Source organism: Helianthus annuus, chromosome 13 (genome assembly GCF_002127325.2).
Source record: "Helianthus annuus cultivar XRQ/B chromosome 13, HanXRQr2.0-SUNRISE, whole genome shotgun sequence".
NCBI lineage: Eukaryota > Viridiplantae > Streptophyta > Magnoliopsida > Asterales > Asteraceae > Helianthus > Helianthus annuus.
In genome coordinates this window covers 4,729,326-4,744,833 of record NC_035445.2, presented here as the reverse complement: position 1 = coordinate 4,744,833, position 15,508 = coordinate 4,729,326, and positions in this window count along the sequence as shown.

Here is a 15,508-nt window from a genome sequence, read left to right as displayed (position 1 = left end):
GGCTAACAAAATAAATGAATTTTGAACAACAAATGTAATATTTGAAAAAAGATAAACCATACTAAAAAAAGTTTGAAAAATGAACGATGTTTTGCAAATTTTTTATTAGAAAGATTCATCTTTTTCCAAATCTACCACCTTCTTTTGTTTTATATACATCTCATTTTTTTTTTAAATAAACGACTTAAAAAGGCGAATTGTTTAAAAAGTTTAAAAAATAAACGATTTTTAAAAGAACGATATAAAATGAATTGTTTAAAAAACTTTAAAATACAAACGAATATAAAAAGAACGATTTAAAAAACAAACGGTTTAAAAAGAAACAAAATTTAAAAGAGTAAATTGCCATTTTAGTCCCTAAGGTTTGTCCTAAATTGTCATTTTAGCCCAAATAGTTTTTTTTTTCTCCTATGGGTCCCTGAGTTTTCCATTTTTCATCATTTTGATCACATTGTCAAACTTCATCCAAAAAATTCAGTTAAATCAAGGGTATTTTTGGTATTTTTGTTATAAACTTTTCAACTTGCCATTTTAGTCCAAAACTTATTTTACATTAAAAAAATAAAAGAAAAAGATTAATGTTATAAAAAAGACATATATATATATATATATATATATATATATTAATCCCTTTAATTTAAAATTAAAACAAAATACTAATATGTACCCTTAATAAAATTAAACGAGAAATCTTTGCTGTTAAAAAAATGAAATTCTTGTATGTACAATTTCTAGACCAACAGATTCAATCTTCATCATCATTTGAAGTTCATTCCCATTGTTAGAAGACCCGGGGTGGTGAGTGATAGAACCCCCATCACTAGTGAAACAATTTAGCACACGGTCGCCACCAACATATTTCACTCGTGAAACTTACCACGCTTGATATTTATCGCGCGTGAATTTCGATAAAATGGAACGTTTGGGGGCTTGTCTCCGTTGAGAAGATGATATCTTTAAGGGTTTTTTTTTATAAAATCCAAATATTCTCCAACTCATTCTTCAAATCCAAACATTCAAAAAAATTCAATACTTCCTTCAAATCCAAACATTCTTCCAAATTAAAAAAAAAAATCAATACAAAGATGGAAGGTTCAAGCAAGAGAGGTTCGGGTTCGAAGAAAAGAGGTTCTGGTTCAAAGAAAAATCCCGTACGACCCAAGGTTCGAGCGAATCTTGGCAAGCCGGCGCGCTTTACGTTGCAAGATGAACCCAACCAAGTCCCACATATTCAAACCCAACAATTTCCACCCTTTCAAACCCAACAATATCCACCCTTTCAATCACAACCGTATCAAAACCAACCGTTCGTTCCACCGTTTCAACCTCACCAATTTCAACCCCAATCGTTTCCACACTTTCAAACCCAATCCCACCAAGTCGACCCACTAGAAGATGACACCCTCATCCATCATTTTGCACATGCGTATCACGAACCACAACAAAATCTCGATGACGATAAAGATGTTCAAGAAGAAGAAGAAGAACATGAAGACGTTCAAGAAGCTGTCCCGTCATCCGTTCGGAGACATTGGAGGAGCGAGGAGGAGATTGCCTTGGTCAAGGCGTACTTGCACACCTCCGAAAAAAAGAAATATTCCAAGTGGTACGTTTTTTTATAAAAACTGTTTTTTTTTATTTTGATAACATAAAACTGTTTTTATAAAAAAAAACAGAAAACGGATTTTATAAAAAAAACAGTTTGTTTTTTTTTTAAACTGAAAACTGTTTGTTTTTTTAAACAGAAAACGGTTTTTTTAAACAGTAAACTGTTTGTTTTTTTAACAGAAAACAGTTTTTATAAAAATACAGAAAATAAGTTTTTTTTAAACAGAAAACAGTTTTTATCAAATACAGAAAACGGATTTTTTTTTCTAAAACAGAAAAACAATTTTCCATAATTTTTTTTTTTGTCTTTTGTAGAACCGAAATCCACAAAGTAGAGCGAGCGAGGCGACTATCATGTAAACTGTAGGATCGTGAAACGACCTAACGAGTCGATCAGAAGAGTGCTCAGACAGAATCAGAGGCGGAATTCATTGATTCTGTCTTTGTTTAGCTTGTTTAACACTAGAAATCACTAATTTGTCTCTGTTTATTGATCTGCTAACAATATACAAGCTGGAGACGTTTTGACAGGGCTTCGCCGTTACATACAAGAACTGAACTACTTGATTTCGCTCGAGACTGCCTATATATAGGCTTGGGGTTCCGCTTGAACATGCATGTGCATTTCGAGTGGAATCAACATTTTGAACATGCATGTGCATTTCGAGCGGAATCAACACTAAATCATGTTTTCTCGATTCTCGTGCACTATACAATCAGCCCTAAACAAAGACTCGAACGAAGATGAAGTCGACAGACAACTGCACCAACAGACTCCCCCTTGAATGTTGACGGAATCTTCAATGAGAGTCTTCAACATGACGTATCTACTTTTCAATCTTGTTCGATCTGCTTGACTGATGTACCAGGATATATCTCTTTGGCTCTAACTTCGTCAGACTCCCCCTCTCATCATGCTGGGATCGTTGTCTGGAAATAGTTTTTGCCTTTAGATTGAAACCTGGCTTTATCTCTTTTAGCTTATCACCTACACAAATCTTAAACACTGATAAGAAAAACTCAGATTTAACATTAAAAACTATGAAGATCAATTTGTAGGTTAACATTCAACTTAAACTTCAAGTTAATGAACCATTTAGACATTTCAAAATCTTCACATTTTCACACACTCTCTCCCAAACCACTAGTTCATCATATTTAGCACTTGAAATGTTGAAAATCAGCTTTCCACAATCAGTTGTCTAAAATCTTTTTGGAGTTTTCAAATTTCATACAAAAATACAATATTTTTGGATTTTTTGATTTTTATGAAATGCTGTAAAGAACTATATACAGATACTATTTTTGAGAGTTTGTGCAAGAGGACCATATCAGTTTTGAGACACATCACTAACACCGTTGATCTTGATTAATCAGTATATTTTAAACAAATTTACTTCTGATTGTCAGTATTGTTGTCCACTTAAACCTCTACACAAGTTTTTAATTGATTCGAGATACGTATTCAATGTTTTAGCACTTAAACTTATTCGAGTATCCCACCTCTTGAATATACTCCCGTATCCAGATCCCAATATTCAGTCTTACAGGTGAGTATACCTAGATGATATCTGTAAAGGGGTAAATTGTGAGGGCCGTGAGAGATCAGGTCGATACTTCCGTATACGCAGAGAGATGACGGCTTCGACTTTAGGTATGTCCCCTTTAGAGGATCTTTTCTTCAACATCAATGATTATCAATTTTATTGTTTAATCATTTTTGCTGAGGGTTGCGCTGTATTTCAAGCATTTGCAGAAAGTATTATACAGAGACTAGGTCAGAACTTCCGTTCAGCAGAAGTCCCGGGATAACACCCCAGATATCACTAAGTATAAAGACCTAGTATTTCAGAAAGAGGGACATTTCAAACGAGATTTCAGGGGTTACCTATATCTCCAAGTAGTGTTCCCCACGAAATAAGTAAGTTTGAATTTAGGTTTATATCTCGAATACAATCTACTAACTGTGCGAAGTCTACTGACACATCATTAGAAAGACCTGTTTAAAATATTTTGACTTTACAAATCTTTAGCATGTTGTGATAGTCCACCGATTTACTATCATTTCCTCTTTTAGCAACAAAACTCATTTTATTTTATTTTTTTAAATTTTTCAAAATTTTATTACTCCCCCTAAAATCAAAATATGTTTCAATTTTGATTTTCTGAAGAAAAAAAAATTAAAACAAACTATACAAGAATTTTGACAACATCATGTGAATTACCTCAATTCACCATCCTCATGCAAAAACAATCAGAACTCCCCCTTACAACAAACTATTTTCCATAATGATTTCAAAACACTTAAGTTTGTTTCAATCAAAATGGTTTTTCCATTTAAAAAGATTAGTTTTGTTGATTTTACCACTTGTAAAATGAGGTTACTTCATCACTTTGATTTCTTCATCAGTTTTAAACTTCAACACCACTTTGTAGAAAATCAAGTACAAGTTAATGTCCTTGATTAACCACTTGTAAGACGAAATATCACATAAAGTGAATTTCTCAACAGAGATGCCGATTCATGTTCCACACTTACCAACCTAGGAACTCCGGCAAGTCAGGTCTTTCATTTGAAAAGTTTCACCAAAGCCTGATGGTCCTTGGGTGTTTTTGAAATTCCTTTTGACAATGATGGAAAATTTTCAGCATTCATTATCAAACTGGAATCTCCACTTTTTACCTCAACCAATGGCTCCTCTGGCTTTGACGAACCAGAATCATTGCCTGCACATGGCTTGTCTGACTTTGACCTGTCAGATTCATTGCCTGAAGGTGGCTTGTCTGACTTCGACACATCTGATTCATCGCCGACCATTTTCTCTTTCCTTTTTAACCTGTCTGTCCTCAGATTTGTATCTGATGAACTCAGTTTGCTTGATTTGTCAGTCTTTGAAGAGCAAATTGGTTTATCAAAATTTTTATCTGATTTTCCTTTTGTATCCGAGGACAAACACTTCTCCAAATACTCTTGTGCTTTCTTCCTCTTCTTCCTCAGTCTGTCTTTCTGCCCCTGTGAAAGTTTAACTTTCTTTTCTTGAATTGTCTGTTCTTGAACTTTAGGTTTTTGAACTTTCTGTTCTTTAGGCTTGACATTGACTGGAATCTTTGCCATTTTCTGAGATACCACCCTCGATCTTTTCATAGATCTCCCTGGGCAATCTCTGGCAATGTGACCTTTGATGTTGCATTCAAAACATCTTCTCATCTCAAAACTCCTTCTCTGGCAGTCAACAGCGATGTGTCCTTGATAGCCACAATAGTAACACACTCTGTTGTCGTACCATTCTTCATTTTCAACCCAAATACTCAAATCATAGCATTGATTTGATTTGTAGTACTGATCATTTCTCAATTTGCTATCATTGAAATGATTAGTCTTGGGTGAATTCCCATTCCATCTTCTTCTTTGAGCTAGATTTGACACTTGAGCATTGTGGTCCATCCTGCACCACTTTTCACCAACTATTTTTGAGTTTTTATTTTCTGTTTTTTGTGATTTTTTAATATGATTGAATGACTGAACTGATGAACTTTTATTATCTTTTTGGAAATTTTTCAAATTTTTAACTTTTTGTTTTTGTTCTACAGTCTTCTTCATAGGTTTCTACGCAGAGCATTCACCTTTTTCAGTAGAATGTAAAACAGTTTCTTGAAATTTTTCTTTTAATTTCAAAAATATTTTTTGTTTTTCATTTTCATCATCAACTCCTTCATCACAATCCTCAACTTTGACATTGTCAAAGTTTGTGATATTGTCACTTATTGAAACATAATTGATCGGTTTTGGACAGGGGATATTCAAAAACTCAGATGATGTCACAAAACCTTTTAATTTCTTTTCAAGCTCATTAATTGTAGCTCTTGAATTCTCAGCTTCTTTTTCAAGCTGAGATATTCTTTCAAAATGAGACTTAATTGTTTTTCCATTTTCCATCTTCATGTTTTCAAGAACAGATTTTTCATTTTCCAAAACTTTTATCTGTTCTTGAAATTTTGTTTCATTTGCTTTTAAATTCTTGTTTTCAAGCTTTGTCCAGAAATCTTCATTTTCTGAAGACTTCTCTTTGCTTTCAACAACTTTTTCTTCTAACTCTTTGATTTTCTTTTGAGCACATTCACCTTCTTTTTCAAGTCTAATAATTTTCTGAAGATGCGAATTTATCATTTTTTGCTTTTCGATGTTATTTTTACTAAAAACATTTCTCCCATCTTCAAGAATTTTTATTTGACTTTGAAATTCTTTTTCCATTTTTAATTTTTCATTTTCAAAAATTTTGATTTTATCTTCAAAGATTTTTTCATTTTCTTTCAATTTCTTGTTTTCCAATGTCAGACTATTCAAATTACTTAACAGTTTGTCATTTTCCGATTTCAAACTCTCACAATTTGTCTTCAACACAAAAATTCGTTTCTCATCAGCTTTCTTTTCTTCTTTCAAAACTGAAATTTCTTCAGTCTGTTCTTCTCCCACTTGGACACCTTTATTCCTGCTTTTCTTTAGTATTGATTTTCCACTTTGACTTTTCTTCTTCTCATCATTTCTCTCCATCTGTTCTTCAAGTTTCTCAATGAACTGACAGATTGTCAATCTAGAGTATTCTCCAGTTCTTTTTAAATCCAAAAGATATGTACCCCACTCTTGTTGAGGTATGGCATTGGCCAATCTTTCAACCCATTCATTTGGACTTTTCTTAATACAATTCTCAGACATTGAGCGAACAAGATGGCTATACCTCTCAATGATACTCTTTGTAATTTCTCCTGAACAACCTGAAAACAAAAAAAAACTCTTTCTTTAATACATTTATTTTATTAATTGTTTCACTACTCATATTAAAGAAATTTGTATCCATGATTCGAAAACACGTTTTTCAAAAACAATCCCTTTTTCAAACGAAATGGTTCACCTTGTAAAGCACCTGTATCACCTTGTAAAAAAAATACCGGAATTACAATTGACTTATCACAATTTGATTGGGCCGAGAACGTGTGGTGGGCTAACAACAATCAGCTTTAGTTTTGTTCACATCTAATTGGACCTCCAATTAAAATTACATGGGCCAACAAACTCAATTGATATTATTAGACCTTCTGAATTCAAAAGACTAACAACATTAATGAAATCACCACACTTGATTGGACCAAAATAACCACTAAGCTGACAACCACAATTGTTTTACTTCAAATCTGATTGGGCCAAACAAATCACTTAGTGGACGACAACTATGCATGGGCCGACAACTGTTTAATTGTTCAACACAACCTGATTGGACCGTGAACTTTAACTCTAGGAACGATGAAAGCACATGCAAATTCGGATCAACCGATACAACCTGACACAAATCACATGAAATACCAATGACCTGACATCCTCGTTTACTTGTCAATTCAAGCGGAATAACTTTCTAGGTGATATCACTGATTCAAGCGGAATCAGGAAGCAATTTTTCAAACAAAATATCAATTTCGAGCGAAATCAGATTGAAGTTTCAGGCGAAATCCCGGTTTGAGCGGAAACACAAGTATTTTCGAGCGAAATCTCTATTTCAGGCGGAATCAATTGAGAATTTCAAGCTGAATTCTGATTTGGAGCGGAATCAGAAATTTTGCAATTTGGAGCGAAATCACTAAATGGAAAATGGAGCGGAATCTCAGGAATAGTGCCCTAGAGCGGAATCAGCAGGTATTTCGGAGCGAAATCAGAAAAATCTCTGGAGCGGAATCAACCCTTTGAAGCGGAAACAGGTAGTTTCGAGCGGAATTACCCAAACAGGATCAGTATCTCGAGCGGAATCAGTAAGGGTCAGTTCGAGCGGAATCAGTTCGGGGGTCCATTTTGTCCATTTTTAAGCTGATTTTTACTGTGATATTTTCAAGGCTTTGTTAATGTTCAATTTTATACAGTCTGTGAAAATTTGAACCAGTTTTGACCGTTAAAACTTTCTGAAATGATGAAAGAAGGTGTAGAAATCAGAATTTTCCAGCGAAAACGAGCTAAACGGTAAGAACTCTTCCTCCTGAGCTCTGATACCACATGTAGGATCGTGAAACGACTTAAAGAGTCGATCAGAAGAGTGCTCAAACAGAATCAGAGGCGGAATTCATTGATTCTGTCTTTGTTTAGCTTGTTTAACACTAGAAATCACTAATTTGTCTCTGTTTATTGATCTGCTAACAATATACAAGCTGGAGACGTTTTGACAGGGCTTCTCCGTCACATATGTCACACCCCTAATTTCCACGTGTCACCGGCGGGCCCGGTGGGGGATTATGTGACGTAGTTGATATCATCATATGTCAAACAACACAAATTATAATTGCACAGCGGAAGCAAATGAAAATAGATTTATTTCAACTATTAATTGTAATATCAAGTATCACAACCAGTCAAAATAGATCCACAGGCGGATCGAAGAAAAAGAAAGAAATTGTTCAACAGATACATGCATCCCAAAAGCTTGCGAGACTCTATGATGCTAAGGAGAAACCAGCCTATTGCGTATAGCACCTGCACTTAATCTTTTTGGGGAAAATACGTCAGTTTGCACTGGTAAATACAATTTAACTGACTCATTTTGAAAATATTTAAAATTGGTTTTAAATGCACAAGGCACAAAACATCTTATAACTTGGGAATAATTAATCAGAGTTAAACTTGTAAAAGATTTACATGTTTGTTAACCGTTCAGTCGCCCGAGTCGTATCGGGTTTAAGGTTAAATGACACAACACATGGTATAAGTCCGCGGCGGGAAGCCAACGTTAATACCTTAAAAATAATGGACATAATACCGGGTGTACGCCTACACCCGGGTGTCAAGGTCGTGGCCAAAAATGATGCCAAGGATATCCGGGACATGGTCATTAAGCTCCCAAATGCATAAAAACAAACAACACCAAGTTTTTAAACGGGTCCCATTGATAATACCCAACTACTAATGAGATGGGGTCAATCGCCCGACCAAGCGGTATTTTATATACCGTACCCCCAAGCCCGTATAAGGGAAAATAAGTTAAAAGTATTTACCTGAGCAAGTATAAACACAAATTCAAAAATGCACGTGTCTTTTACTGGGCTCCTATTCTGGAACGAAGGTTATAATAACCTATTAGAATCCTAACGGGTCTTTTAACATAGCCTAAGCTTAGACCGGTTAGTTTCGAAGAATAAATATGGTTTAATCGCGAGGAATGCGAAAACCAGGAAGGAATGTGATTTAGACCCTACAAGCTTGGATACTTGTATAATATGGGTAAACTAAACACATTCTGAATTTTGAGACTTAGATGATATGGTTTGACCCGTTTCGGCTAATATGCGTGAACTAGTCACATAAGCCGATCCGAACGCGAAAGTGCGTAACGAGTAACCATATAAGTCATATGCAAGTTTTCCTGAGATTATATGCACCAAATATATTGTAATATCAGTAAGGTATGTCCAAATATGCCCCAAATGTTTTTATACGCCAATTACGCCTCATAAGGGCATTTTGGTAATTTTACATAGGCTAAAAGGGTAAAAACGGAAAATCTGAGTTTCCAACTTTAGTCTACTGTTATAATATATATTTTTATAAAATATATCAGTAGGTATTAGACCTTTTATATATAAACTCGTTCTGACATATACTATGTCATAAAAATGCCTAAAAAGGCGATTTGGAGCCATTTTCGGGTTTTAAAAGGAAAGCTGATATTTTTATATTTCCAGAAGGCTCAAAATATCATATTTAATATAAAAAATCAGTAGGAAAAGGTTTGGGGTCAAAAGGTTATGTAAAACTCATTTTATGACCGTAAAGGGTAAAACCGGCATAAGCCGAAATAAGCTTAGAACCTCTAGTTATGCTCAGCCTAAAAATGGATAAAAATCTTTAAAATTCCCAAAATATTATTATATAACAGTGGGTATAAAGTTTTGGTATAAATTCGGGTTTAGATAGGTTATGCGTTAAATACGCTAATTATTTATTAAGAAAGCTTCTAATTACGCTAATGAGCATAACTCTTAATCTATACCTCAAACTGATGTCAAATTTTGGGGACAACTTTATATTTCAGTAACTAAGGTGTCTACCCTTTTACATTTTCAAAAATTAAAATTTTTGGACATTCGGGCATAATGGTCAACATATGGGCATTTAACGGAAACATGCATATGAACAAGATATCTAATGAACCACATTGTATAATCACAGGAGGATATACTAACATGTTAATAGGTTCAAAAGAAGCTCTAAGGTATTTTTAATCTTGACTAAAACGGGTTAGAACTGAAAGTCAAAGCGAAAGTCAAACTATGCGACTTTCGGTTCCGAACCGGGTCTAAACAGAAAATTGTCGAGTTGAACATGTTGGAACATGTTCTTATGCTTATTACCAAGTTATCTTCATGTTCAAACAGGTTACATACAACCTACATTGCTAATTATGCGTTAATTCGAAATTAAGCATTCTGTTGACTTTTTATAATTAGCTTTGACTCGACAATTGACATGCTTAGAGTGGGAATCTGGAAATACCCTTTTAAGGGTTTGTTACCCACTTAATTACCTTCCTAAAGGTATCTTTAATTCGTGATTAGACAAAGCACATTATGCTTAATCACGAAGTCAAACTTTAATTACGACGGTTTGACTTTTACTTAATTAACTAAGCTAGAAAGGATTAAAGATGGTTAAGGACACTTACAAGAGTCCTAACATGGATTAGAGAGCCTAAGAAAGTGAGGTGGTGACCAGAGGAGCTCCAGAAATTCTTTAGCCAAGGTTCCAAATGAGCAAGTCTCAAATGAACAAGCTTGAACTCTATTTATAGTGAACCCAATGCCCCAAGATCATGCCAAGCAAGTCTAGGGTAGTTACAAGATCAACCCAAATGTCCCTAAGGGTCTATATACTGCCTAGGAAGCCCATAGAATCAGAATTTTACGTTTTAAGTCGGTTAAAGGGCTGGACAGGCAGCTGTCCAAAACATACTGCCAGCGACGGTCTTACGGACCGTAAGCTTGAGGTCTTACGGTCCGTAAGGACCTCTTGCGGACCGTATGCTACATGATTTGCGATCCGTAACCGACTTTACTGAAACATGGTTCAGGTGCCCACCTTACGGACCGTAAGCCTAGGGCTTTGCGGTCCGTAACCGATCCATGCGGAACATTCCCAGGTACCCTGCTTACGGACCGTAAGCCAAGGGCCTTGCGGTCCGTAAGCGATGGCCAGAAGACAAAAGTTTGCAAACCTTTAAGTCTTGACCATGCAACCACAAAATTCGAAACATGCATTTTTTTGCAGCTTGTGGGACCACTTACACAGCCATTGCTTGAAAGGAAGACTCTTACATGTTCCCCATTCCATTTAACTCATAAGAGTCTTGAAAATTTGACGGAGATTACCAAGGATGAGTCTTGGATTTTCATAGAAGTTGGCCAAACTATAACAAAACTTATTTACAAGGATTTTATTTAGATTAGGAGTAGTAACAACCTATAATTCCATAGCCCTTAATAAAGATGAAACTTTATTTATTCGAGAGCAACCGGTTATCGTATGAGATGATCATCAATTGATTTTAAGGATCTTGGGATTTATAAAAATGTCGGGTCGCTCAGAGGTGATTTAATAACGTGTCGCCCTTGGGTCGTTCAGAGGTATTTTAAATACATGACGCCCCTTTTTATTAGAAATCCTACCACATATCTCTTTATTAAAATCCGGTTTCTCTGACACGTCTGTCACACATGACACGTGTCTTTATTCTAATGGACAGGAATTTTCGAGGTGTTACATCCTCACCCCCTTAAAAGAAATCTCGACCTCGAGATTTACTGAAATAATTGAGGGTATTTCTCCTTCATCGTGGATTCTAACTCCCACGTATAATCAGGACCTCTGCGGCCCTCCCATTTAACCTTGACAATGGGTACGTACTTCCTTCGAAGCTTCTTTACCTGTCGGTCCTCAATCGACACAGGTTTTTCTATAAACTTCAAGCTTTCATCAATATGCACATCTGTATGTGGTATGACTAGCGATTCATCAGCCAGACACTTCTTCAAATTGCAGATGTGGAACACATTGTGAATACCACTAAGCTCTTTAGGTAAGTTCAACTTATAAGCCACTGATCCTACACATTCAATGATCTCGAATGGTCCAATGTATCTTGGGCTTAGCTTAGCTTACCTTTCTTGCCAAATCTCATTACCCCTTTCCAAGGTGATACCTTGAGCAAAACTTTATCGCCAACCTCAAATTTGAGGGACTTTCGCTTACCATCAGCATAGCTCCTTTGCCTATCACGGGCAGCTTTTAGGTGCTCAGTGATTTGGGTAACTTTGTCAGTCGTCTCCAGGACTAATTCGGGTCCTGATACTTGAACGTCTCCTACCTCTGCCCAACAAATGGGTGTTCTGCACTTCCTACCGTATAGTGCCTCAAAAGGCGCAGCCTTAATGCTGGTGTGGTAGCTATTATTGTATGAGAACTCGATCAGAGGCAGGTGTCTATCCCAACTTCCTCCTAGGTCTATCACACATGCACGAAGCATGTCCTCCAGGGTTTGAATAGTACGCTCGCTTTGCCCATCCGTCTGAGGATGATAAGCTGTACTAAAATTTAGCTGCGTACCCAGTGACCTTTGGAAACTTTTCCAGAAGTGAGATGTATATCTGGTATCCCTATCAGAGATGATGGATACTGGTACGCCATGCAGGGCTACTATCTTATCCACGTACAGTTGGGCTAGCATGTCAGAACTGAAAGTTTCTCTAATGGGTAGGAAATGAGCTGACTTAGTCAGTCGATCAACTATCACCCAAATAGTGTCATTTCCCTTCGGCGTTTTAGGTAGCTTGGTAATGAAATCCATTGTCACCATTTCCCATTTCCAGGTGGGAATCTCAGGCTGTTGCAGCAAACCTGACGGTTTCTGATGCTCAGCTTTAACTTGAGCGCACGTCAGACATTTAGCCACATGGGTGGCTATAGACTTTTTCAAGCCTATCCACCAGTAATTTGCCTTTACATCCTGGTACATCTTGTCCGCTCCAGGATGGACGGAATATTTGGAACTGTGGGCTTCCTTAAGGATAACGTCACGAAGACCTCCAAAAATAGGAACCCATATTCTTCCATTCAATCTCAGGATTCCGTCTTTGCCATAGGATAACTGTTCTTCTGTCACTCCTAGCTTTTCATTCGGGTAGTTAGCTTCTAGCACTGCTTCTTTCTGTGCAGCTAACAACCTTTCAGTTAGACTGTTCCTAACCTCAATGCTTTTGGCATTGATTCTGACTGGCTTTATCCTTTCCTTCCTGCTCAGGGCATCTGCGACTACATTGGCCTTGCCTGGATGGTATCGTATTTCACAATCATAGTCATTTAGAGTTTCCATCCATCGTCGCTGCCTCATGTTCAATTCTTTCTGGTTGAACAAGTGCTGAAGGCTTTTGTGATCAGAATAGATCACACATTTAGTGCCATACAAATAGTGCCTCCACAATTTTAGTGCAAATACAACGGCACCCAATTCCAAATCATGAGTGGTGTAATTCTTCTCGTGCACTTTCAATTGTCGCGAAGCGTAGGCAATGACCTTGCCTTTCTGCATCAACACACAACCCATCCCGGTGTGTGATGCATCACAATAGACTACAAATTCATCAATTCCATCAGGTAACGTTAACACAGGAGCGTTACTTAATTTCTGCTTCAAAGTGTCGAATGACTCTTGCTGATTAGGTCCCCAATTGAACTTGCTATTCTTGCGAGTCAGCAAAGTTAGGGGTGCTGCAATTCTTGAGAAATTTTTGATGAATCTCCTGTAGTATCTAGCTAAACCTAGGAAACTGCGGATTTCCGTAGGCGTCTTTGGCTCCTGCCAATTCATGACAGCTTCAACTTTAGCGGGATCCACTTGAATACCATGCTCACTAACCACATGTCCAAGAAATTGGACTTCTCTCAACCAAAACTCACATTTGGAAAACTTTGCATACAGCTTTTCTTGATGAAGCAGCTTTAGAATACTGCGGAGGTGCTTCTCGTGATCAGCTTTACTCTTGGAATAAATGAGAATGTCGTCAATGAAGACGATGACGAATTTATCCAAGTAAGGTTTGCAAACGCGATTCATGAGATCCATGAATGCGGCAGGTGCGTTTGTGAGCCCGAAAGGCATCACTAGGAACTCGTAGTGGCCATAACGAGTCCTAAACGCAGTCTTGTGCACGTCTTCTTCCTTAACCTTCAACTGATGATATCCCGATCTCAGGTCGATCTTGGAGAAGTAGCTTGCCCCTTGAAGTTGATCGAATAGATCGTCGATCCTGGGTAGAGGATACCAATTCTTAGTGGTAACTTTGTTGAGCTCTCGGTAATCGATACATAGACGCATCGAACCATCTTTCTTCTTGACGAATAAAATCGGTGCTCCCCAAGGAGACGAACTAGGTCTAATGAAACCTTTGGCTAGCAAATCATCTAGCTGCGTTCTTAATTCCTTCATCTCCGTTGGTGCTAGCCTATAAGGCGCTCTAGCAATAGGTGCAGCTCCAGGAACGATATCGATTTTGAATTCCACTTGCCTGTCTGGTGGCAAACCAGGCAGTTCTTCTGGAAACACTTCAGGGTATTCGGATATAACGGGGATATCTTCAATCTTGGGCTTTTGCTCATCAATGGTCACTTGTGCCATATAGATGACACAACCATTTTTCAAACATTGGGACGCCTTGAGCATAGACATTTGCTTAGGCAATCCATGACGCGTATCTCCTTGAATGGTGAGAGATTCACCAGATGGAGTCTTGATTATTACTTGCCTTCTACTGCATACGATTTGGGCTTGGTTATGCGATAACCAATCCATGCCCAATACTACATCGAAACCGGCTAATTTGAAGGGTAGCAGGGATAGAGGAAAAGAATGGTTCCTAATGGATATAGTACATCCATCTAACACAGTCGAGACTGTTTCTAAGGTACCATCTGCTAACTCTACCTCATACTTTGCACTAAGGGTTTTAACAGGCAATCCTAGCAGCTCACAGAATTTACTATCCACAAAAGACTTATCTGCGCCAGAATCAAATAATACTCTTGCGAAAACGTCATTAATGAGAAACGTACCAGTTATGACGTTATCTGTTCTGGATGGCCTCTTGAACATTCATTTGAAAGACCCTGGCATTGGTCTTCTTTCCTTCTTCCGCCTTCTTGGCATTCTTCGGGCAGTTAGTCTTGATGTGCCCCTTCTCATTGCAACTGAAACAAGTTGCATCCTTTAACTTCTTGCACTCAAGAGTCCGGTGTTCAGAAGACTTGCATATCCCACACATCTTAGACTGGGATTTCTGTTCAAACCTGCACCTCCCAAAATGGTGCTTTTGACAGGTCTTGCACTTGGGCTTATCGCCCGACCGATGCTCGTTCCTCCTGGCCTCAGAGCCCTTCTTACCGTCATGGTTTCCCCTATGTTTCTTGTGTGATCGACGTGAATTATCATCTTCACGTTTTCTCTTGTCAGATTCCGAACTTCTTAGAGCTCTCTGTCTCGCTGCATCCTGAGTGAGAGACAGAGATAAGTCGGTGACAGATCGGAATGTAACAGGTCGCGAGGCCTTCACACTGGCCTTGATCTCTGGTGCCAAACCCCCAATAAAACGCGCGATCCTTTTTGGTTCAGGGGTTACCAGATAAGGTACCAATCTGGATAAGGTGTTGAAACTGGTGAGGTATGCCTGGCAATCAAGTTTCTTCATAACCAAGGATAGGAAATCGGATTCAATACGCTCAACCTCATGCTGAGGGCAATAGTTTTCCTTGATAAGAGCAACAAACTGCTCCCATGACATACTATACAGGGTAGCCTTCCCAGAAGCCTGGATCAATGCT